The 24,830-nt window shown below is 30.5% G+C and overlaps 1 protein-coding gene and 1 pseudogene across 6 annotated transcripts in view; one reads left to right on the top strand and one right to left on the bottom strand.

The window, feature by feature from the left end:
- Positions 1–19,925, bottom strand: part of LOC142331738 (cadherin-87A-like) — a 218,044-nt gene extending 198,119 nt beyond the window's left edge. For 5 of the 6 annotated variants that reach the window (XR_012758076.1, XR_012758075.1, XM_075377792.1 and 2 more), the window contains exon 1: positions 19,583–19,924. The gene's annotated coding sequence lies outside the window, so the exon portion shown is untranslated. Of the gene's footprint in view, positions 1–19,582 lie in introns of all 6 variants that reach the window. The other variant, XR_012758077.1, reaches the window with a different exon arrangement.
- On the top strand, positions 1,884–23,362 carry LOC142330932 (uncharacterized; annotated as a pseudogene).
- Positions 23,363–24,830: the final 1,468 nt, after the last annotated feature.

Raw genomic sequence — 24,830 nt, forward strand, 5'->3', positions numbered from 1 at the left:
GCCCAGATAGATTTAAGACTATGCAAACAAAAAAAGTCGAAATAACCAAATACACAGAAAATAATATCCCTACATAATTACCAAAAAATCCTATGTTAGGTTAAATATTCACTTTTGTCTGAATTTACAGAATGCATTTACAACGAAGCACTGATACATATTGAATACAAGTGCTTAGCTAATGCAAATAAAGTTCTTAGTCAATTGGGAATGCCAGCACGCACCCGACTGCGATTGCTTCATTTGATGTGGATTTACGCCGTGAACAGATTTACAACATTGGTGATCTTCAGTCATATGTCCGATAAAACATTCTCAAATTAACGCGTGAACAGAAAGGCATTTATGATCGCATAATGCACATCATAAATGACGGAGTTGGGGGACCTTCTTCTTGTATGCGCCAGGAGGAACTGGGAAAACATTCCTCATTAGATTGATTCTAGCAACGGTTCGATCAAAAAATGACATAGCCTTAGCTCTTGCTTTTCTGGAATAGCTGCGACATTGTTATCAGGTGGAAGGACTGCGCATTCAGCTCTGAAGTTGCCATTAAACATGCAAATCATCGAGACTCCCACGTGCAATATTTCTAAAGCATCCTGTACAGGAAAAGTATTACAAAAATGTATTACATCTCATTGTTTGGGATGAATGCACGATGGCACATAAAAAATCGCTTAAACCTCTTGATCGATCGTTACGAGATTTGCGTGGAAACGTTCAACACCGTTCGGGAATGCTTTGATATTGCTCGCAGGAGATTTTAGGCTAACATTGCCTGTAATTTCTCGATCGACACCAGCAGTCGAAATAAATGCTTGCCTGAAATATTCAACACTGTGGCGACACGAACGTACATTGCAGTTGACTACGAATATGCGTGTCCAGCTGCAGAATGATCCATCAGCTGAGGTATTCTCACGACAGTTACTGGACATTGGAAACGGACAGCTGCCAGTCGATGAGACGTCTAGACGAATATCATTTCCTGATAATTTTTGTAATTTAGTAACATCGAAAGAAGAACTGATCGAAAAAGTATTTCCTGATATTCAAATTAATCATAGAAATCACGATCGGCTCAGTGAACGAGCTATCCTTGCCGCAAAGAATAAAGATGTCTATCAACTTAATAATGCTATTCAATCCAGCATTCAAAGTGAGGAAATAAATGCTTGCCTGAAATATTCAACACTGTGGCAACACGTACGTACATTGCAGTTGACTACGAATATGCGTGTCCAGTTAATTATCCAACGGGATTTTTAAACTCACTTGATCTGCCAGAGATGCCACCACACATATTAAAATTGAAAATAGGTGTGCTAATTATCCTGTTGCGGAATATTAATCAGCCAAAACTCTGCAACGGCACGCGACTTGCAGTTAAGAAATTGATGAAAACGTAGTGGAAGCAACGATTTTAACTGGGCCTTTCACAGGTGAAGATGTCCTCATTCCTCGAATATCCATGATCCCGACCGATACACCATTTCAATTTAAAAGATTGCAATTCCCAATTCGATTGGCATTTGCAATCACAATCGATAAAGCTCAAGGTCAATCTTTAGAACTGTGTGGTTTAGATTTAGATGCGGATTGTTTCTCACATGGACTACTGTATGTTGCGTGTTCCCGAGTCGGCAAACCAGATAGCCTTTATATCTACGCAGACAGTGGAAAAACAAAAAATATTGTATATCCACAAGTATTGCAAAATTAAACTTCTATGAAACGTATGCTTTGTTTTGTTTCTCATTTCTCATCCATGCAACCACAATGTGCCACAGCGAAAAGTGGCCGGGTACATACTAGTTATCATAAAAAAAGATTGATAGGATTATTGAATTTATTTCTCAAAAGACTGATTACTCTACTTAAATGCGTTAATTTTGTTTGCAACTTAAAAAAGAATCAAGTAATAAAGTGATGCTACTCATCACCGGTGAATTTTAATGCTTCATAATGATAGTAAAACAAAAAATTGAGAGGTAACATTTTTATTCTCCAATCAATATTCTATTAAACATAACTAATATTATTCTTCACTAGTTTTTTACACGACTGCCCAAAAAGGAGATTAATGTATTTAGGATGCATAATGTTCGTTCCACCGTAGCAGCTCAACGACCGAACCGATTTAGATGTATGGCCCCGCATTGGAATCTTTACGTTACCAGGAGTTTAATAGTTTATGTAAATATGTATAATAAATACATAAGGTAACAGTCAGTAATACATAAAATAAATAAAAGAATAATCTAACAAAATGCAGTGATATAAAAAAAAAATACAATGAAATTGGAAACCGTACGGTAATATAAATAAAACTGTTTTGAACAAAACGATACTGATATAAAAAAAAGGTAAGACACTACATTTCTATTATCAAAATCTGTTATTAATTTAGAATTTTCTTTAAAAAAAATACATGTTAAATATATGTAACAGACGACAATAGATATACAGTAAGAGATAATAAATATTGTTTAAGCGTTCCATATAACAATAAAAAAAAAAAATTCTCATAAAACTCTTACAGCCCCGATTTCATTTATATGTTATGCATATCACATTTACAAAAATAATACAATTCTTATGATTATTCGTTGTTTAATAAATGAAATAGGCCCGGTAAGATTTTGTAAAAATTTTTTTTTTTTTTGCTTATTATATGAAACGCTTAAACGTTGTTTATTATGTATAATTGTAAATCTATTGTCTATTACATATATTTAACATTTATTTTCTTTAAACAAAATTCTAAATTAATAACAGATTTAGATAATAGAAATGTAGTGTCTTACGTTATTTGGTATCAGTATCGTTTTGTTTAAGACAGTTTTATCTATAATATACAAATTTTTGTTTTTTGAGCTGAAGAAATGTCGCGTTTTGTTAGAATATGCTTTTATTTTTTTTTATGAATTACTGACTGTTATCTTATGGATTTATTATTAAAATTTATTGCCTAAAAGTTGAATTTCACGGCCAAGTTTTTTTGCTGATAGTCATATCATTCACTTCATACCGTATTTTTCTTTTTAATAAAACTAGTATAAGGACCTTAATGAATCGAAAATCCGTGATGTAATATTGCACTTATTACTTTGTAAGTGTAACCCTCAATTTTTATCGTTAAATTCGATTTTACCAATCGAATTTATTTCTGTTTTATTTATTCTTTTTTAATAAAATTAATATAATCTCTTGTAAATTAATACTTTTAATTTTTTTAAAGAAGTGATGAGAATTAAAAAAATTGTTTCATTTTCAGTACTTCCATTTACAAAACAGCATTTACTATTACACTATTTCCGAATAACCGTGATCTGCCAGATCGGGAGTTTACCTGATGCGTACAAAAGTTAGCCTGTAAACTACTAACATAAGTAGCTAGTTTTAATTTTGAAAATCGGATAATTGTTTGCATAGGTATTATAAGAGCACCCAATTGAACCTCCCAAAACAGCGCCCCAGGAGCACCCGGTTTGTTAAAAATTGACTGTGATGATTGGTCTACCCTTGTACGAGGTCTCGCATCACCTCATCACTTCCCATAGGAAGCCTATTATTGTTAAAAAGAGGTTTTTTAATTTATATAATATTATTTTATTTAACGTAAATTTTATTCTATTGTTTTTATAATATTTATTCGATTGATTTGAATCATTCAGTTCAAACCTAGTTAACACAGTGATAGAGGATCACAGTTTATTAATTCAATTCATTAAACTGAAGTTGTGCTTCAACCGGCAAATCTCTACTACTACTACTACACACACACACACACACATATATATATATATATATATATATATATATATATGGATACTTTTAAATAGCCAATGACACTCCCAGTAACGTAAGGATTCCAACACAAGGTCATACATCTAAATTGGTTCGGCAGTTGAGTTTCTACGGAGAAACCAACATACATATATACTTTACTTTTTTCTGTTTAACCTCCGGAACAACCATCAGTATTATTTCAGAGGATGAAAGAGGATGATATGTATGAATGTAAATGAAATGCAGTCTTGTACAGTCTCAGGTCGACCATTTCTGAGATTTGTGGTTAATTGAAACCCAACCACCAAAGAACAACGGTATCCACGATCTAGTATTCAAATCCGTATAAAATTAACTGCCTCTACTAGGATTTGAACCTAATAACACTCGACTTTGAAATCAGCTGATTTGCGAAGACGCGTTCACTAGTAGACCAATCCGGTGGGTTAATGCATACACCAAAAAAAAAAAAAAAATATTAATTAGTCTGCTAAGATGATAAAGAAAACGAGTTACGTATTTAATTAATTATCACTATTTTAATTATTACTGGCCGTCTAGGTGTGATTGTTATCCTATTGGTTGTGAGAATAATAATACTAATAAACAACAATTAAAGTATTCAGAATTTATCAATACCTGAAAAAGAAACTAAATTTCGAAAGACAGAATAGTAATAACTCTTCTATTTATTCTGTTTGTGTATCTAAGATTTTTGTATCTATATTTTTTATTTTGTTTGTGTATCTAAGAATTTTTGACGAGGAAAACTTCATCCCCAAGGAAACTACGGCCTCGATCTTTAACTTAAAATTTTCCCTGGGGTAAGAAGAATGTATCGTGAAAATTTGAAAGCAATCTGTCGGTTGGCTCTCGCGTGATGCTGTTACAAATACACAGATGGCCCTCTACAAACTTTCACATTTATATATTAGTTTCACATTTACATATTAGATTAACAAAGTAAGAAGTCTTCCACGTTTGAAATAGTAAAATAAAAACATGTTTTTTTTAAGTTTATCAAAACGAAAAAATTTCGATTTTTTGTCGTATTAGATTTTTCATCTTAAACGTAACAGTTCCCGAAAGAAAATAGCTTACCGATATCTGAAAAAAAATCGTTGATATAAAAAAGCCGTAATTGAGCAAGGACAAAGAGAAAAGAATAGTGATTATGCAATTACCAGGATATACTATTAAAATCTTTTCAATGCGTTTCACGCAACTTAAATTCGATATAAAAATAGCCTATAAAAGAATATTCTTTCATGTCCTTTTTTAATGTTTTTTTTTTTTAAATAAATCACAGCAGTAAAAAGAAATTGCATAGATTAACAGAAAATTTACTGAGGAATATAATATCTTAAATTTATTACCGTTTACGAAGCACGCTATTAAGCTTTAAACTCATCGGAAATTATGAAAAGTGAATAGTACGTGGATGCCTGTTATCAAATTATATTTAAATGTATTTCACTTGTTTTATTTCCTTCCTAAAAGAACATTTTTTATTCCTTAGTTTTTTCCTAGCTTGGTCTTTATCGCTTCCTTTTTTGAAGGAAATCTAATGTTATACAATTATCGTTTTTATTAATTCTAAATTAAAACTACGTATTTCAAGTTAAAAGGTTTATAAAAATATCGATCTTTTTTTTGTTCGGTTCAGAGATTAGCAACAAATATCCGGGTTATTTAAATCAAAACAACTATTCATCCGGTTAAACTTGTCTAAATTACATCAGTGGTATGACTCGACGTATCAATGGTTGGATCAATTTTACGGTGACTAATTCGATTTCTTCCAGCAGTTTTACTCCCGGTTTATTTTTGTTTTGTTTTTTCCTGATTTTAAATTGTGGTTTTACTTTTATTACAGATCAGTAAACTCTTATGCTTAATATTGTTTTTGTTTTTTTTCTTTTTTAACTATAATGTGGTGTGGTGACTCAACAAACATTGTACTAAAAAAAAGACGAGAAATTCATAAAGCGTAGATGATATTAAAATAATTTTATACATTATTAATACTTTTTATCTCACTTGTTTTAATATAAAAAAATAAGAAATAGTAGACATTAGTATTCGTTGCATTTTACAGCCAACAGTACGGATGGAATGTCATCCGTATTATTAAAACAAATATTATTTAGTTTATTGACAATGAACAATCATTAGTTACTGTGTAGCTTTTACTTGTATCTTTTTACGAAAAACGTTTATGTTAAATACTATAACTACGCCGGTCTAATCTGAGAAAAAAAGAGAATCTCAAAAATTGCATAGATTCAAAGAAAAAATAAACAAATCGTACAAGATTTTTGTACGAAATTAGGAATAAATTTTCCCGCTGGCTTCTTCACAGAATCGAATGTATTCATGTTTATTCATATCGAGCCTTTCAAAAACTATATGTGATATTTTACCCTAAAAGCGATCCTTTCACTCTGTTCACCACACAAGCCGGTCGTGAACCGGCACCACACAAGCCGGATTAATGAACATCATTAATCAAAGGGAAAGCAATTCTTGACTAGTACTACTAGCACCTCTGTTGTTTCACATGGATCACAGCTACTCTAAATTCAATACATCTTTAATCAGTAATGGATAAATTATGTATAATTTTTTTTCTGTTTAGTGCATCAACCGCGATAAATATTGTTATTACCAACCATAATCGAATTATTTCCGAAAATAAACTTTAAAGAATAGTTATTTCATAGGTTACTTACTACTGGACATATTTTAAAGGTCATAAAAAACGAAAACGTAAATTATAAGAAAATAATTCAGAGTCCTTAAAAATTTTTATCTTCAAGTTAACAAACCGATTTAGAAATATCACGAAAAAAGATAAACTTTCATACATGGGGAAAAAATATATATGAAAACTTAATATATGAAAAATCATAACTTCATTAATTTTTATCGTTTACAGTAGCCAAATAAATCAACTGCAGCAAATTTTTTTACCTTTAACTAACGTCTTGGAGAATTTTTTTGGGTGTGATTAAAAATTTTGAAATATTTGCAAACAAAATTTATTAGATTTACTTTCCGCTTCATAAATCTGTACAGGCCACTTTATTCGCTAAGACATTCCACAAAGCTTAATAAAGAAGTAAATCAGAATATGTAAAATGAAAAAAAATCAATGGCCCTTCATTATTTTCTAATTTAATATCCATTTTCCAGGTACTAATTAATCATCTGGTCTGGACAGTGGATTTTTTACAACCAATCGCATTCACTTAAAAGATATGTATACGTTATACCCAACAATTTATAAGTACGCCATTTGTACCTTATTGAGAGCCCATTAACAAATTTTTATCTACTTTTTGCATACACTAAATATACTTTTAAAAAATTCTTGTATTCTTTTTACTTCCTTGTACGAAGGAAGTATTGTGGTCGAGAAAGATTTCGGTTTTCAGATTTCAACGGAAATAACCATTTTGACCATCCCTGAATCCATTGTAACTGGTTTCGACGTGACGTCTGTACGTAGGTATGTATCTCGCATAACTCGAAAACGATTAGCCGTAGAATGTTGATTTTTTGGATTTAGGATTTTTGTAACACCTAGATTTGATTGCAAATCGACTGAACCAGAAGCGTCCAAAAAAACTCAAAATCCAAAAAAATTGGATTTGGACTTTTTCTTAATTGTAACAATAAGCCCTCATTGAGAGCTTTTCAACGATATATCATAAATATACATATTTTCATCGGTTCCAGAATAATAGCCGAATAAAATTTTAATTAATAAATATTTGGATCTTACAAGAAGAAGACACATCGATTCGAATCCGACTTCATCCCTTTTTTTTTAATCTAAATATATTGATTTATTAATAATTATTAATCTCTGATTGTAAATAAATTTTACGGTAAAAAATAATTCAACAATAAAAAACTACACTTTTTCGATTAGCATATTGGAAAAGACAGAAGGCTTTCTGTTAAGGAGTCGCCATCTTTGCTAGTGACACTGTTAAGCGGAAAGATACGGAATCTTCTACGGCCATGCGGACAACAGAAACTGTCCATTTTGATCTTTAATTCTAGCCCTAAACCAGCACTAAATACCCCTCATCAAAGATATATAACAAATTAAAAGCCAAACTTTTTTTTTTACATCTTATTCTACGGTTAGGAACAACACTATTTTTCCCATAATCGGGTAATTTTAGGATATCAGATATGAAACACAAATAATTTCTGAAAAGTATATCAAAATATTAATAATAACAAGAATCCTATGCCAAGCGTATTAGGGGAAATGGAAAGTGAATTAGTTTTATTAAATCGAATGCTGTACTGAACAACAGTATACCAAACTCAATGAAACGTACGTGATGTTCGGTCCCACAAATGACATATTCACTCTGATCATTAAAGGACCTTTTACAAACCGCTAAATTTTTGTACTTCAACATCTTTTTAAGACGCTTAAAATCATAAAAATTATCTTGAAACTATAGTTTTAAGTAGTAAATGTTTTAACTCAATTAAGATATATTTTTGGACGTAAATAATAAAGTAAAAAAGACCTGATTAAATTCCAGTGGTGGAAAGATAATAATACTCTTCATCAGTACTACTCAAACTTTATGTAGCATTTTTAAAAATTATTAATGAGAATTAATCGGTTTTTAATCAGCGATTCATCCAGTAAAGCTATTAAGTAAAGTTCGTATAAAATAAAATTCTTGAGTATTTATATTGTTGCAACTTTAAATTGAAGTCAATTTCACTGAGCTTAGCTAAATATAATCGGCTTAATGAAGAAATCAACGGACAACTATTTCACCCCTTACTTTTTCCAGAAAGCATCCCCCATTAGGGACATGTAATTCTTGGGAATGGTTACGTAACTTTCGATATCATGTCACGTTGTCTTGTATATAACCAATACGGATATGACATTTTTATTCATAAATAAGTCAAATCTGTTTTTTAATGACATAATCATTATAATAAAATATGAATAATTAATTAATAATAAATGCACAGGAATTTAATTACGTACCGTAAATTATTTTTTTACTATTTCTTTGTATAATGTATGAGATAATTTTCTTCTTTTTTTTTAAATAATAATTTTTAAAATAAATTCCATTAGTATTACTATTATTAAATTTTAATACCTATTTTATTTTATTATTAGCTCGTGGCAACGGTGATTCTATAAATTTATTTGTTTATTATTTTCAATGATTTTTAGAGGTTAATATATAAATAAATAAATAATATTGTTCTAAAAATTTTATTATCGCTTCCAGACTGATTTATCTGGAGTTATTAATCGTCAAAAGGCAAGTCGGGTAGTGATATTTGCTGTTTCAGTTATAGCATTAAGTAATGAAAAATATTTTGGGGTCAATATGAAACGGGAATAGAAATTAATAACTATTTTACCAGAATACTTTAGAACTAATCTGTTAGGATATACCACGAGTGGAAAATAGTTAAAACTATTATAATAGAATAATTAATTAATGAATATATTAATTAATATAATAATTTTTAATGATACAAAAGTAAATTGAAACGCTATCTAAGAGTGACTGAAGAATTTAACGGAAAGTAGGAAAGAATGGAGACATGGTATGAGGGAAATGCCTGGCATATAAATATTCGATAGATCCGGAGTTCCCGGGTTCGAATCCCGGTCAGGCGTAGAATTTTTCATATGCTACAAAAAATTCCAATTTCCATATCCAAGTACAAGCTTCAAGCTTATGTTTCGATATCATCAAGCAAAAAGAGGTGTTAGTGAATCTCCTTATGATAAAAATATTATGAAATCACAAAAATGGTGAATAATACAAAACAAAAATCCGAAAAACACTTCCAGTATGAACATACCCGTCATAACACAACTACGTCCCGAACCCCCCAAAATTTATATTTTTAAAATTATTCACTCGCCACGGAATAATTTCAATTTAAAAAAACCTGACAACACAGTTGTAAGATTCCCCGAACGCGGCTAAAAAAGCCGCGTTCGGTAAAAACGGGGCTAAAAATTCGTACGTTCCCGAACTTACGACTTAGCGGGCGCACACACGCAACACTTAATTTAAAATATTTTTTAAGTTAAAAAATGGCGATCGAGTGCGAGACCTAGACAGACCGAAATAGTTTTTTTACACTTTAAATATTATTAAATTATACACTTTATACTTTAAATATTATTCATTTATGTAATTCTACCGCTCACCTGTAACGTCACAACATACAGACGACTACAACAGCATTTTTTAAGGGCGGGGGAGCGATTTTGTAAAAATATTTTTTTGCAAACTTTGTTATTTTTTCATCGTTAACAAATGCGCCTAAGAAAAATATGACCTTAATTAATCTAAATCGCGAGATATTGAGAATGCCGGAGATAGCGCCACTGTCGTATTACTGGTGGGAGGTGTTCAGACAAACGTGTAGTCAGTCGCATATTAACCGCGATCCTGGTTGCTGGCTCCGCTCGATGCGGTTGAATAGATATGTGATTAATCATTGTCAATACATCATACTTTTGTGTAACAGTGTGTTTTTAGTCTTCATCACCTCGTAATTACAAACCCGGGGGGATTGAAGCAGTACCTATTACACATAATTAACGATACACTCCATCTTTTATTGCAATCTTATAATTCAACAGAGGGTGACTGCTTTACAGCCTCACCCACCTGACCTTTCAAGTTGAACATTTAATAGCATCAATGCCCCCCATATGTAAAAGTAATCTGACCAAGTTTGGTCAAAATCGGTTCAGCAGTTCTGGAGATATAAGGTGATTTAGAGACCAACACCGAACACACACTCGTACATACAAACATTAACATCCGGAAAATTTCCATCCGGTTTTTTGGGTTCCTTAGATGTCAAAACGTCAAGACCCAGTGAAAACCACATTTGTCCAAATTGGGCTGACCGTAATTGGGCTTCCCTTCTACAGCTATAGTTCTGCTATACCGCTATCTAGACGGGAAAGTATCTATAAATACCAAAATAATGTTTATTAAATAAATGTTGCTCTTAACGAATGACTAGCTTGCTTGTTTTTTTTCGTGTGTTTTCTAAACCAGTTGTTTGTTGTATTTCAAAACAGTTCTGAATAAACTTCTGAATTTTAAAAATATCAATTTTTTTCAGATTCGGAACAAAGAATTGATTTTTAAGGGATACCTTCACAACGAGTATTTTTCAGGGGTTTTTTTTTTAATTTTTTTAATTGACAGTTTCACCATTTTTTTTTTATTTCAAAATGTTATTGTGATAAGGCGTTTCACAAATACTATTACAATGAAATTGTTTTTAGTGGTTATAATATAATTTATTTTGGTTATAATATTGTCGCGTGTTCGCGGCCGGATCAAGATTGAGAGATTGACAATTGAGAATGTTTATATAATTACAATTTATCGCTTTAAAAACACAAGTAAAACCAGACAAACCAATAATAGTACGACAATCATAAAACAAATAATAAAAAAATATATAGTAATCACGACCACAATAATAATCAGAATAATAGTAACAATAATAACAGACAATAAAAAATAAGTCCACAATAATAATTAGAATAATGAAAATAATGGCAAAAGTATCCTTGTTTTACTAGTTAATTTATTATTTGAGATTCAATTTACGGTACTGTCTCAGCACTGATTGCAGGGAACACGAACCCAAAGAACAGCTGATCTGTATCTGTAATACAATCGTCTCGGGTTCCGGTACAATCCAGCTGTTGATTATAGTTCAAGTCGGCATGTTGTCTTTGGCCAGATGAGTCATGTCTGTACCTACTGCCAGGCTCTAAAGTTTAATAATGAAACGAAAGGCATGTGTTGCGCCGGCGGAAAAATCAAATTGCCTGAACTTGATGCACCACCAGAGCCATTGAAAACTCTACTTGCTACAGCGGATCTACCGCTGAATCGAAGCATTTCCTATCGAACATCAGGAAATATAATTCTTGCTTCCAAATGACGTCATTTGGTGCGGAAATCGTGACGACTCAATTCATGCCAACTTTTAAAATCAAAGGGCAAATATATCACAAAGCCGGCTCCCTGCTCTCGTTCCCAGATAGTGACCATAAATTCCTTCAAATGTACTTCATCGATGATGATAGAGATGAAGTCGATCGATGCACGTTGTGGAATACATACCTCGCTAAGAAGATCCATTATTTCGCAGCTACAGAAGCTCCTTCACGAAAGGAACAATTTGGTGCGTTTGTTCAAAACGGCAATCGATATGATGCCATCAGATACCCACAAGAATGTCATTCACGCAGACAAAACGCCCGTTGGAGAACATGTCCGGAGATATAATGCTCCAACTATAAACGAAGTAGCGATTGTCATAGTCGGAGATCAGTTCCAACCTAGAGATATTGTTCTCCATCGAAGAAACGATCAATTGATAAACGTCGCAGAAACTTCACTGTGCCACAGCGAAGCGTGGCAGGGTACAGCTAGTTTATTAATAAATTTGTCGATGGTAATTGCACATGACAATAATTTTTATTAGATTTTTTTTTTTATTCAAACCTAAAGAATACACATAATGAAATAATACATTATGAAATGTGATCGTTATTATGTTTGACAAAATAATTTTTTTTTAATATTATAACCAATCCTTTTGTGTCATTATATTGCTAATAATAATAATAATAATAATAAATCAGTATACAATTATTATTAATATCGTATTTTAAATTGTTTGAAGAATTCATATATTTTACTTGCGTTTGTAAATATATGACGTCATGTATATTAAATTTAATTGTATAAACTGATTACGCTTAGTTAACTTTTTAATGACGCTTATAAAAAAGTGTTTTATTATTATTTTTTTATTTCCATTATTTAAATCAAAATCTCTTTTACAAACTGAAAAAAAAAACCATGTAAGGCCAGGTTCATAATTTAAGTTTCTTTCACGCATAAAGAAATAACGTTTGTATTTTAATTAATTTTTTTTATTATTCACATCATATAAATGATTGATGAATTCAAATAATACGGATTGTGCAGGAAAAAGAATTACTGTCAGCTGCAAAAAAAAAAAGAGAAAACGATGTTCTTTAACTTCCCAACTGCTTCCATTATTTTCAATAGGAAATCATTTTCATAAAATCCAAAAACCACAAAATAAAACATCATCTTTTATTTCCATCATAATCGAAATTAATTAAAAATAGAATTAAATTATTAATATTCATCTCAATATCATAGTTGACGTCATATGTTTCGTTTCTTTAAATAAGGATGAGGTAATGACTTCAGATATTTTTTATAGGACACCTGCAATCTGATGTATTTTTATTCTTTTACTCTACTTTAAAACCAATGTATTTTTTTAAGTAAAGGGAAAAAGTTTTTTTCTCTTTATTTTTTATGATTATAAAACTAAAATATTTAATTAAAAAAAAAAGTTGAGTTTTTAGAAAAATATACCCTTTTTTCCTTTTTTTAGTGTATTATCAAAAATAACCAAAATATGAATAAAATGTATAAAACTTTATTTCTTATTTCTTAGAAATGATATTTTTTTGGAAATAACTGTTAATATAAAACAAAAATGTAAAATAAATTTTTTTAATAATAAAGTAAAGAGTAAAGCCAGTAATTTTTTTAGATATAGTACAATATACTACAAAATTAAACAAAAACAGCAATAACAAAAGTATTTAACAGAAAGAAATAGTTATATGTAATAAGGTGGAAACATCTTCTGAAGATTAAACTTAAAACAAACTGCTGTAAACAGTTTAATGCGTGTGCTGAGGAAATTGCAGGTGATTGATTAAATGGACAAAGTAAAAATGAAGAAGTAATGAGGAGAGTAACAAGAATAGAAGCTAAAAACAGAAAAATCTAAGGATTGATTAAAGCACTACTAAAAAACTGCGGAAATATAAGACGTAAAAGGAAATTAAAGCTATCAGGCTCTTAACATTTAAGCTGGGAATAAATAAAATGAAGACGCCATGGTACTACGGACCTGATTCATGAGAAAAAACCATATGATGATGATATACTGCATCAAGAGAAAGTACGGTAATCATCCGAAAAACCAATCTCCACTTTTGGTTTTTTTTTTCAAGGAATCTAAAAAACGCCAAAAATGCAGATGGGATGATTAGTTTTGGTGTTTATTTATGTTAATCCAATATTTTTTTGTATTTTGGGCTTTTTTGGACACTTTTGGTTTAGTTAATTGCAATCGAAAGGGAAGGTGCATAACTAGATGTTACAACAACAGTCCTAAATTCAAAATTTCAACATCCTACGGCTAATCGTTTTTGAGTTATGCGAGTTACATAAGTACGTACGACGTAACCCCAAAACTAGTTAAAATAGATTCAGGGATTGTCGAGATAGATAATTCCGTTGAAATCGAAAACTGAAATTTTTCGCTATCACAATACTTCCTTTATTTCGAATAAGGAAGTAAAAATAGATTGAATCTAAAATTTTCAACTTGCTCCTGATTTGGTATTTTTTTATTCAAATAATTTTTTAAGCTTAAATTCATAACGAGATAAAAAATAAGAAAATAAAAACATAATTTGTTGCAATTTTAAAAATTTTTTCGCCATTTTTTGCGAAAAATTTCGGTTTTCAGATTTCAACGGAAATTTCCATTTTGACCATACTTGAATTCATTTTCACTAGTTTTGGCGTGAAGTCTGTATGTACGTGTGTATTTCCCATAACTCAAAAACGATTAGCCGTAGGGTGTTGAAATTTTGGATTTAGGACTTCTGTAATATCTAGTTGTGCACCTCCCCTTTTGATTTGAAATGGACTGAACCAGAAGTGTCCAAAAAAAATTTGGATTTTCAACGATACACCATAAGTGGTACTTACATTTATTGGTTCCAGTGTTATAGCCAAATAAGATTTTGATTAATGAAATATTTGGATCTTAGGGAAAGGCACACCGATTCGAATCAGACTTCATCTATTTCTTTTTTTAACGTTTTTTTTTTTTTTTTTTAATTTAAATATGAGTTATTAATGAAATAAAATTTTATGTACTTTTCATTTTTTTTGAAATTTATATAAGTAATTTAATAAGCGTACAAGGAAGTCAGGAGTGTCCGTTCAAAAGAAGACTTTTTTCGTTTAATTTACAGAAGTTTATTGTAAAAATCACTACAACAAAATAAGTGATAATCTTTCCTCCTGTAATTTACTCCTTGAAAAAAATTTCTTAAGGTATTTTATACTAAAACAAAGTTTTCGAGACATTTTTAAAAAATCCACCATTCTTTTTTCCTACTCTATTTCGCAGGTCCCTCTCAAATCTTAATACGTGAACAAGATTACATATGTCAAAAATAAAGTAAAAACTACAGATAGATGGATTATAAAATAAATTATTCAGCAGTCTACAATACTTCTACTTGTTTTTTTTTTTTCAAATATTTAATTGACACTTGAACTGGTTCGGTAACAGACATATGATAAACCTCTTTACTAAGCTTTGGTAGTCTTTTGTTTAAAAATGTTGCGGTCTTTTTTGGTTTGCTTTTTTCACTAGAATATTGCGAACCCATTTAATGCAAATATGTTTGTTTATGTAGCCTTTTCATGTATATGTTGTTTATTTATATAAGTACGCTTTATTTAGGGTGTTCACTGAAAACCCCTCTTCACGTGGTTTTTAATGCAACTTCCATGTGGTTCCTTAATTGGAACCGACTGTACATACGTGATTTAAGAGAAAAAAAAAAAGATAAATTTAAATTAGAAATTAAAAAAGATAATAATTTATAATTAAAACATAATTACTTTAATAAACAAGCAAAATTTAAATAAATACAAAATTTCGTGATTGTTCGTTAAGTATTCCTTAACCGTAAGACCAAATAGATAACACAGCTATATAGATTATCTTACAAGAGATTTTAATGTGTTCTATTCTCACGCGAGATGTTGAGAAGTACAATCAACATGAGAAGCTATTTTTAATATTTCCTCTGATATAATTACAATATCAGGGAAGGTAAAATCATTATCCAGGACTTGTCTAGACTAGGGATCAGACTGAAACATCAACTCCAGTTCCATTATGCGATATTTTAAATAAATTATACCTTAAAGAAAGAATGATTTTATTAATATTTATAATTTTTTAATTACGTGTCGCGTATTTCCCCCTCATAAAATATTTTGTTAACAAAGTTTTATTGTAGAATGTAAACCCTACTGCTGTACCGATTTAGGCTAGATTTAAAGCTATTACAATCAACAGTACTTCACAAGGAGTATTCAAAATTTGCGTTATTCATCCTCTAATTCACTGAGTTTTGTTTATATTGATTATTCACTACATTTGTGAAGGTCTGGTAGAAAGATTTACAGTTCTGTTGGAAAGTTCCACGTAAGACATAATACCTCCCCGCTGACCTCCGTGATGGAGCGGTTGCGTCACTCTGTTTAATACAAAAGGTTCTGGGATCCAGACTTTGTATTTTCCGTACGCTATACAATTCATCTCGATTCAAAAGAAAAACTCGTAACCGGGGACAATTTCTGTAGTTTATTTAAAATAATAATGAATTAATCAGAGTTTTTCCTTAATTGATTCTCTTATTCCCGGAAAAACCTGTATCACCTTAATGTTACATACCGATCAACGTAAAATCATTAACTTATCAGATGCTCCCGAAGGGGGAAAAAATGATGCTTATCTTCAACGGGTTGTGAATGGTACGGAAGAAGCCTTGAAGGCAATCTATTTTTTTTAGTGGGCTGTCATTTTGCAATCTTCCTCAACGGATAGATTTTTCTTCGTCCCGATCGACTTATTCTTATATGCGATCCCTTCTTGCCCGATAACGATCACTGGCGTTGGGCACACATACCGTTTGGATGCACGCTTCAGAACCTGAACCTTAATGCTTCAGTAATTATTAAATTCTTAGCATTATTATAGTTCGATGGAAAAGGCTTTACCTAAGCGCGTAACTGGAGAATTTGACTGTAACAAAATACCCGACCTGGGAATGAGATATTTAACAGATTGTTTTTGACAATGAGCCAAATTAAGTTCTTAACTTCTAATTTTATTTTCATATTTTTTTATTGTTATTATTGAGTTATCTATTGTAAAAGTTTTTTTTTACTGTCAGAAGTTAATAATTATTAATAAATCAATATTAAATTAAAAAAAAAAAAAAAGTTAAAAAAAGGAAATGAAGTCAGATTCGAATTGATATGCCTTCCCCTTGTAAGATCCAAATATTACATTAATTAAAATTTTATTCGGCTATAACTCTGGAACCAATGAAAATAATTATCACTTATGATATATCATTGAAAATCTCTCAATGAGGGCTTATTAGTGCAGTTAAGAAAAAGTTAAAAATCCAAATTCTTTTGGATTTTGGGCTTTTTGGACACTTTTAGTCCAGTCAAAAGGGGAGGTGCATAACTAGAAGTTACAACAGTCCTAAATCCAAAATTTCAACTTCCTAGGCCTAATAGTTTTTGAGTCATGCGAGATTAATACGTACGTACAGAGGTCTCGCCGAAACTAGTGAAAATGAATTCAAGTATGGTCATAATGGATATTTCCGTTGAAATCTGAAAACCGAGGTTTATCACAATCACAATACTTCCTTTACTTCGTAAAAGGAGGTACAAAATTGCTCACGACAAATCAACCACGAGATATTTTTCCATTATTAAAACTGACAGCTCAGAATGTATTTCTTAATATAATGTAAAAAGTTCTACGTCCTTTTCATGATTGATCTCCCGAAATTATATTACCACTGAATAATTTTCCATAACAAGAACGAAAATCGCCGTAAAAGAATAGGTTTGAAAGGTTTTTTTTTTATAAAGAAGGCAACTGTAGTTTATTCTGCAAATACTCCATTTCCATAACATGAGACATTATCCCAAAGCTTAAAATCTATGAATGCCTAAAAATTTATTTTAATTCTTCCCCCCTCCACCAATTAACTGAATCAATGAAAGATCATCGTTGCGATACTACATCCGCCAATGAACGATTATTTTTAGAAACCCTGGCAATAAAAATCCAAACAACTTCTTTGTCTTATCGTAAAACGAAGAACAAGTTTAAAGGTCATGATATTTATCCACCTCTGCAAATCGTATCCCAGCGGCTTATAAAATATGAACTTACTTTAGAACGATTAATCGGTTCAAGAATTAATATTTTAATTTAATGTTTTATATAGGTCAACCTAAATTCAAAATTCCGTGAAAACATAAAACGCGATAATAAAAATAATTGTTTCGGTAATACTGTTTGTTGCTGTTACAAATAATCCAGAGTATACAAAACGCAAAAACAGAGTTGAAGTTGCAACAAGAAAGTAGGAAAGAGTTAAGCGAGAATAAGAATCCTATAGTCGAGCTAATTAACACTAGTTTTCTTTTGTCGTATTGTAAAGAACCTATGTAATTTTACGACAAACTCGTAGAATACATTTTTATATATTTCATTAAAATAACAGTAAAAAAATTTATTACTCTAAAAAAAACCGTTTATGAAAAATATTTCCACTTTACTGTTTCCAGAGTATTTTTAACAATACAATGCTTAAGCTTAGGAAAAAAGTCCTTAAAATATTTCCGTTGTCATTTTTAATAAATAACCGAATCTTTTAAAACATCTTCCCACCAATTCATTTAAAATACAATTAAAGGATTTTCTTCTACAGAAAAAAATATTACTGTATCGATAATTTTAAATAATACTAATTAAAAAAATTGAATTTTCTACATCCTGTTCAATGTAAATATAAATATGGTTTCAAATAATTTTCATTAACTCTTTCTGAATTGTGTTTTTATAATAAGTATCTTCAAGTAGTCATTTTAACATTATCTCATATTTTTATAACATAAATAATTAGCATGAATTTTATCTACATCAAATTTTTATTTCATAATTAATTGTAAATTTTATGAAGTTGCTCTGATCAAAAGTTTACCACGGTTTCATCCAGGCAATTATTTCGTAATAATGTCCGTATCATTCCTGACCGTGATCTATATTATGTATTATTACATCAATATCGATTATAATAAAAAAATTATTTCATTAATAACAAAGTCGAAAAAAACTGTTTGCCTTAACCGGATGCAGAGATAAAAATTGCAGATAAAGAGAAACAGGGGATGACCGCTAAAGAGATGATCATCAGAACAGACATTCCGCATCTATACTGATAAGAAAGAATAATATTCGAAATAAATTGAATAACTAATTCATAAATTCCTTAGATGAGTGATCTATAATTTTGAGAAAAAGAGATTTCCAACGATCCAAATTAGTATACTTCTCCGGAATTATTTAGGCATTTTATACTACCTAAAAATAACATAGTTATATTCATTCCTGCCTTTGCGAAATTTATATATACATATACACCCACACATATATATATAACTGAGAGAAAGTATTAACAATTTTTGTATTGTTAAACGAGCAGTTAAGTGTGTGAGAAATAGTTTTTAAAAATGTGTAAGGGAAAGACAGGTGTTTGAATTTTTAAATGTAACGCATTCCTCACATAACACACCACACACACACACACACACACACACACACGCACAGACAGACACCCATTCCATGAATTTCATATGAATCTTTTTTCTAATATACATTTGCATCCTGTAAGTATAAACAGGAATTTATATGAGGTGTGAAACTAATTTATCTTAATAAATTACACAACTTAACCAAAAACACTGTAATTTAATTAAAACATTCTTACCTTTGTTGCTAAAGACTGATCGTAAAAAATTAAATAAAACAAATTACTAATATAACACTAATAAACTGTTTTTTTTATTTAATTCTAAATTTGAATAAAAATATCACAATTTTAATCGACCATATTTAATCGATCGATTTTAACGGAACAGAAAAAAAATTACGAATAAACAAAACACTTAACACAAAAAAAAAATTACGTAGAACACTACTCGGTTATGATACAAATACACATACGTAACAGATCCAACCGAGTGACCTTACAAGACTGTTGTAAACTGGTGCCTCATTTCTCTACCGCTCCGCCACTCCATCTTATTCAACAAGTATTCTAGGTAAGGTAAGAGGTGAGTTAAAAAAGAAAATGAATATTACACTACGACTGCGCACTCTTGTGTACGAGTGGCATACTAAAAACCAGTTCTAATACAGGTTGGTCGGTTGGTGATATGGTATCGGATTTATATATACCTCTTTCTCGGTTTATAACAGTAAATGCGATTACCGGTTACTGCATAACCTAAATGGAATATTTCCAGCTTTAAAATGATTTAACGCGCGTTTCTTGTATTATAATTGTTAGTATTATTATTTTTATATTGCATTACAACAGCCGTGGCCGAATTCATTTTAGACAATCATATTTAAACTATATATAATTTAAATTTAATTTAAAAAATAATACTTCCCGTAAATAAAATTTTTATATTAAATAACAGGATACAATAAAAGTTAATTTCAAAATAATATGTATATATAAAGGGTACAAGGGGAAACATGAGGAAAAACGTTCGTGTAATATAATAATGATTTTTTACATTGATACTTTAAATCCGTTTTACCCGATGAAAATTTTTAATTTTCGATAACTTTGAATTTGTGTCAACTTGATTTTCAAAAAAAGTGATAAACATTTAAAAGAAACTTATACTGGAATCAAATAACAGTTAATAGGAGCGGATAAACATCTCATGACAATAAAGTAGTGAAATATGTCGAACAAGGATAATTTTAATTATACAGTTGGTAATATGCTTTTTGCGGATATCGAGAACGACCTAGAAACTGCTGATAATAAATTTATGGGCTTAACTACAGGAAAAAACAACACAAAACTGATGTTTGTAAACGAAGAAATGCGCAGTTATATAATATCTTAATTAAAAAATCAAACTATCGAAAGGGTAATTTATTTTAAGCATTTTCGGGTCGTTGGCTTAACGACCATGGTGAATTAAAGATCGAGATACAATTAATTAAAAACCTATAATAACTGGGTATTTAGTTTTATTGCCCCACAAACTAATAAATTATATCGATTAAAGCTAAGGAATATTATTATGTAAGTACGGTTAGTCACTAGAGACTTCTGTATTACTCGGAAAAGAACCGCAAAAAAAAGTTAAAAAAAAAAATTTTGAACAAAATTGTTTCAAATATTTGTTTTAAATCTTTACTCAGAAATTTATTAGGAATGCGGAATAAATTTTTTTTAAAATATGTCCTACAAGATGCACGATGGAGAAGCTGATTCAATAGAGATTTTAATTTCGAAAAAATTTACTACAGCAAATAAACTATTGGAATGGGTTCAAAAAAATATGTAGAATAAAAGTATTCCCAAGCAAACATACGCGATTAATTAAGAAATTAAAGAAAAATTATTAATTTTTGGAATACAGCCTTTTTATTTTTAATCGCTTTTTTTTTGTTTTCAGTCATTTGACTGGTTTGTTGCAGCTCTCCAAGGCTCCGTATCTAGTGCCAATCGTTTCATTTCGGTATACCCCAACATCCGATATCCTAACAATTTTTTTTTTTTTTAATGTTAGGGGTAACCGTTAGGTATTGTTTCAGAGGATGAAATAGATGGTTTTTAGCGAGTGTGAAAGTGCCACGCCTGACCGGAATTCGAACCCGGGACCTCCGGATGAAAGGCCGAGACGCAACTACTCGTGTCACGAAGGCCGGCATATCTTAACAATTTTACATATTCCTAATGTTGCCTGCCCGCACAATTTTTCCCATCTACCTGTCCCTCCAATATTAAAGCCTTAATATGTGGCCTGTAAGTCTGTCTCTTCGTTTAAATATATTTTTCCAAACGCTTCTATCTTTCTTCATCGATTTGTCGCAACACCTCTTCAGTTTTCACTTATCCACCTATCTGATTTTTACATTCTCCTATAGCAACACGTTTCAAAAGCTTCTAATCTTTACTTCTCAGGTACTCCGATCATCCAAGTTTCAATTCCATGTAAAGCTACGCTCCTCCTAACATATATTTTCAAAAATGTTTTTCTGGCGTTTAAATTAATTATTGATGTAATCAAATCTGACTGAAAACTCGTTTCTCTTGTGCTACTCGGCATTTTATATCGCTCCTGCTTCGTCCATCTTTAGTAATTCTATTTCCCAAGTAACAAAATTCTTCTACCTCCATAATCTTTTCTCTTCCTACTTTTATATTCAGTGCTCCATCAACATTATTTCTACTATATTTCATTACTTTCATTTTGTTCTTGTTTATTTTCATGCGGTAGTTCTTGCGTAGGACTTCATCCATGCCGTTCGTTGTTTCTTATAAATTTATTTTACTCTCAGCTTGAATTACTACTACTACACCATCAGCAAATCGTAGCATCTCTATCTTTTCACCTTGCACTGTTACTCCGGATCTAAATTGTTCTTTAACATCATTAACTGCAAGTTCTACGTAAAGATTAAAAAGTAACGGAGACAGGGTACATCCTTGTCGGACTCCCTTTTTTATTACTCTTTCAGTTTAGTGCCTATAAAAATTAACGATTCTTCTTCTAACTCTATACTTGAACCCTACATTTTTTTAAATTGCTGAATTTTTATTCCAGTCTACGTTATCAGATTAATCTCATGTAAAAATAGAAAAACCAATAGAAAGCTGGAAAAATTTCACCCAAAAAACCACCCGGATTGTTTTTTCTACGAGCAAATCTAAGGACTGTAGCAAATTTTACAATAAGCACAAAAATCGCGCTATGGTAAAGTAGCTTGGAAAACTGGGTACCTTCTAGTACACAGTAAAACTAAATGGATAAATTAATAATATATCCATTATTTCTTAATTTTACTTGTAGAAAAAGTATCGGGGACCTTTTTTATGAAAAATTACAATAGGTTTCTACTTGTGATATTTATTTTTTTAAATTTTTAAATTTGATGGATTTTGCAAATTTTTTGCTGTTTTGCTGCAAGATATTTTTTCAAAAAACAACGTTTTTTCAGAAACAGCAAAAAATTTGCAAAATCCATCAAATTTAATGTTAAGTACTGATAAATGACGTATTTTTACGTAAATCTGCGAAGTTGCATTAAAATTACCATTTTCATTAATTTTTTATATCGATTTGTTCGTAGCGTCATTTACATGTGTTTACGAAGTACGCTAAAATTTACTTCCTAAAACACATTGAAAAATTAAAGTTTTTGAAAAACCATCTGTGCCATTTAAAGTAAATGTTTTACCTTACAATAACAATTAAAGTACTTTTATATTTGAAAAAGCATAATTAACAACGATCGGTTTTGAACATTAGCCAAGGTACCAAAAAACGCTTTTTCTAAAAAATTCAATTTTCAAATGTTGATAAATAAACAGTTAAATAAGATATAGAGATATCCCTTAAGCAATGACTATATAGTAAGCTTAATAACAGAATGCTATATTGACTTTTTATTGTTATAGGCGTTTTATAAACAAATTACAAATGTTCACAGTAAATCCGGATTAACTGGCAATTAGAAATTAAAAATACTTCAAAAATTTGATTAATTTATAGGTTTGGGCCTTTGAATCCTACCTTTTAGTATTTTTTACTTATCTCTAATAGGAACAGAATTACTGCGAGTCCTCGAGTTACGCTACCTATTTACGATAGCTATAGCGCCATTTTGGTGATCCTTATTGCTAAAATTCGTTAGCGCCCTTAGTTTTTAAAGGTTAAGGCTTTTTTGAGTCTCTGTTGATTCAACTAGAACCCTTGTTTAAAATTCAATTAACTTCAATGAAAATTGTTAAAAGTTTTTGGCGCTTAAATTTTCGTTGTTGATAATTTCTTTTTCTAAAATTTTATCGCAGGAACTAACTAAATTATCAAAAAAGAGCTTCAATATCCCACGAGTGCTCGGTCGAGATGAAAAAATCTTCCCAGGAAACGTTTTTTATAATTAATTTTCTTAGTTGAAATTTTTTGTTAAAATGTATTCCGAGATTAAAAACTAAAGAGAAGAAATCCGGTAAGATTTGCATAATTATCCCGGCTTTGTCGGGAAATTTAAGTGAAATTTTGAGATACCGGAACCGTGGTGATCGTATCTCACCAAGCCTTTCATCAATTGTAATCAAAATTAAATGGAATCAATGACCCGTACTCCCTAATAATAATATAAAATATAGTAAAATCAGGTTAATGCAGTCTGGAGAAATAAAAAAAAATACAATAACTGACGGAAAAAAACCCCAAAGAATTAGATTTATCCCAAGTAAATGAAATTACCTAACCGGGAAAAGAATTTGGCGACATTGATTCCAGAAACGACCGACTACAACAAAGGATTTTTTGCCACTTCCGGTTACGAGTGATTGAATAAGAACAAATACACCATAAAGTATCTTAGCAGTTTAAGAAGTAATAAAATGTAAAAAAAATTATTTATACTTAGAGTAAAATGTTAAATTATACGGAAACCATAACGTCCGTACTTCGTTTCCCCTCGGCCGACTGTGTCCACAATTAAATGGTATAAATGTCCTATGTGAAGAAACCATCGTGCCAAATTTTATTCAAATCGACTCAACTAGCCTGGAGATATCAAGGAAAAACCAATTATCAATGAAAAGTCTAGAAGGCTTTCACGAACAAAAATTCTTATCATTATTACTGTTCTCTGAATTATTATTTCCTAAAGTTATCTCTAACTTTCATTTAAGCCAGATTATTACATATTACATGCTTGTTTAATATATTTGAGTATTATTGTTTGATTTAATGCAATTGCTATTTATAGATTTTGTATATATATATATATATATAATCGAAGGGGTATCAAAGGTATCCCTCGGATGAATTTCAGAGCCACCAAGTTGTCAAAACTGCTAAGTTTAATGGCTTATATCTTTTAAACGGTTTATCATATAGATTTGTAAGCTGGTTCATTTAAGTTTTTATTTTATGCTCTTTTGACACTTCAAATGGTGGTAAAGATTTCTT

Source organism: Lycorma delicatula, chromosome 10, assembly GCF_047948215.1.
Source record: "Lycorma delicatula isolate Av1 chromosome 10, ASM4794821v1, whole genome shotgun sequence".
NCBI lineage: Eukaryota > Metazoa > Arthropoda > Insecta > Hemiptera > Fulgoridae > Lycorma > Lycorma delicatula.